Below are 2,506 nucleotides of genomic sequence, written 5' to 3'. Positions count from 1 at the left end.
CTCCTAGAGACTAAAATAGAAGGGGAAACCCTTCTGGAACTCAGCAAAGTAAAATGGAAAACAAAAGCCAGAAAAGTTGTAAGTGCTAGGGGTTCATGCGGTGGGCTAGCCACACTCTGGGAGGATGACAAGTTTCAACTTGAGGGCAATGGTGGATTAAGAATAATAATAATAATAAAAACAAACAAACACTCCCACATTACATCTTGTTTCGTATCTAAGGCTAGTAATGTAGAACTCTCCTCCCACATTGCATCAAGATTTGCCTTTGTCTCCATTATCCGAAACAAATTCCAGATACTCCTCAATTGTTCGTCACCACCTCCCCCAAAAGAAGAAGAAGAGTAACTTGGGCATCACACGGCACATTCGAGGTTCTAATGTGGATGGCATTAATGGGTTGTTTGGGCACAGAGTTGGATGAACTTTCTTTGAGCGATAGTGCATGCGTCTATGGCTACCCGCTCTATTTTTTAAATGAAATGTCTTGAATACTCATTCTTCCAAGTGCATTGCTTGTTTCAGAGGTGAGAGAAAGAGGATATTTAACCAAGGAAACTAATGAGGCGGCTCAGTGCGGATGGCAAGAATATTAAAAACATGAACTTATTTATTGGGTATAAATTTGATGATACATGGCATGCTTATTTAAATAAATTAGAAGTATTATGTGAGAGGGAATATAAGTGATTTATACCACATGCAAGAATGAGTAAAATGAGAGGAGAGGGGGAGTAGTAGAAAAGGGAGGGAGAGGGGCGGCAGAAAGCATACCTTTCTCGGCCTTTTGGCTAAGATCAAGTGTAGTATCTGTTCTTATCAGTTTAATATCTGATACGTGGTTCATAGAACCACATGATATTAAATGTATTTTTCTAGGGGGAGGGCCCACTCACGATAGCTTGCTATTTGGGCTCTCGGGCGTCGCTTGTACGTTGCACTACAGCACCAGCCTGGCGCACCCCAACGAAACCAACACAAAATAATATATATATATATATATATATATATATGATGCATGATAAATTGAATTGAATTGAATTGTTGTTTGTTTGATCGGTGAAGGGAAGTTAAGTTATGGTGCTCTGAGCGTTTGTTTGGAGGGTTTGTCGTTTGGTTTAAATCGTTGTTGCTTCCGGTTCCTTTCTGCCCTGAATTTAAATCAACTCCTCGCCTTGCTTTCTTTCGGCACCGAATTTATATGCTCCTTGCTTTCGATTATCAATTATCTATCTATGGCTCCGTGAAGCGAATTCTTCTCTGCGCCCTGAAGTTGTCATTATGGCTTTCTAGTGTGAATTTGATTTGATTTCTGTCAGCGATTTCAATGTTCCAGTGTGAATATGAATTTGATTTTGATTGATTTCTATCAGCAATTTCAACGTTCCGGTGTGAATTTGAATTTGATTGATTTCCATCAGCAATTTCAACGTTTCAAGTGTGAATTTGATTTTGATTCCTATCAGCAACTTCGACGACTTCGACGTTTCCACTGTGAATTTGATTGATTTCTATCAAGGATTTTTTTTCGCTGTCAGTGAGATGCTGTTGGGGTGTACAGAGTGTCGAACACTTGTTGTTGCAAAAAGGCAGAATAGGGGGATTGGCAGGGAGAGTGCAGGGTGCGTGTTTTTTCACTGTCACTGAGATGACGCTGGGTTGTACAGAGTGAAATTCTTGTTGTGAAAAGGCAGACTAGGGGGATTCTCAGGGAGAGTAAAATTCTTCTTGTTGCAAAAAGGCATAATAGGGGGATTCTCAGGGAGAGTGAAATTCTTCTTGTTGCGAAAAGGCATAATAGGGGGATTCTCAGGGAGAGTGCGGCAGGGTGCGTGGTCAAGACTACAGGATGATTGCTGAACTCATTTTGGGAAAAAGGGTGATGACAGTGCACCGCCATATGTTTAGGATGGGATATACCCATTGCAACATTTGCGAAATAATGTCATGTTTGAAGCTCACGCGGGTGACCGTGAGACTGTGAATACACATATTTTGGACGGGAAGCTTAAAAAAGGTTGATGGTAGGAATGTGAAGTTACCATTTTGAGTGGAGTGGTAATATGATCTAGATGTTGTGGTTATGAGGTTTATGGACTCTATTTGGTGCAAGGGTGATTGGACAAAGATCACCCCTGCCCACAACGTCACGCACAGTTCTTCATTGGGAAGTTCAGACACAAACTCAAGCATGTTCTCAACAATCTAAAGAAACAGACACAACAGGTTTTCCTTTTTATTAGTTATCCTGGTAATGGAAATTACATTGCTTGCAACCTCATGGAGGAGGATCCTATCTAGGTTTCCTTTCTTGGTGTATTACTGAATGATTGAATCTCCCTCTTTCCTCCAGGCATCTTTCCTTACTGTATTAGTGAATGATTGGATCTCCCTCTTTCCTCCAGGCATCTTTCCTTACTGTATTACTGAATGATTGGATCTCCCTCTTTCCTCCAGGCATCTGGTACATCTGTTTGGCTCTTGGAAGCATCCCTTCCTTATTGGT

General features: G+C 41.0%; 1 non-coding gene across 1 annotated transcript; it reads left to right on the top strand.

The window, feature by feature from the left end:
* Positions 1 to 770: 770 nt before the first annotated feature.
* Positions 771 to 967, top strand: LOC149205689 (U2 spliceosomal RNA). The gene has a single exon (XR_016253138.1). It is a non-coding gene; the product is annotated as a U2 spliceosomal RNA (small nuclear RNA).
* The last annotated feature ends 1,539 nt before the right edge of the window (positions 968 to 2,506 follow it).

The sequence above is a fragment of the Pinus tabuliformis genome, chromosome 1_2 (genome assembly GCF_031772625.1).
Source record: "Pinus tabuliformis cultivar Carrire ecotype Pingquan chromosome 1_2, CPIR1, whole genome shotgun sequence".
In the NCBI taxonomy this organism is placed as follows: Eukaryota; Viridiplantae; Streptophyta; class Pinopsida; order Pinales; family Pinaceae; genus Pinus; species Pinus tabuliformis.
Note: the sequence above shows the minus strand (reverse complement) of the source record. Positions and strands in the feature narration are given on the sequence as shown.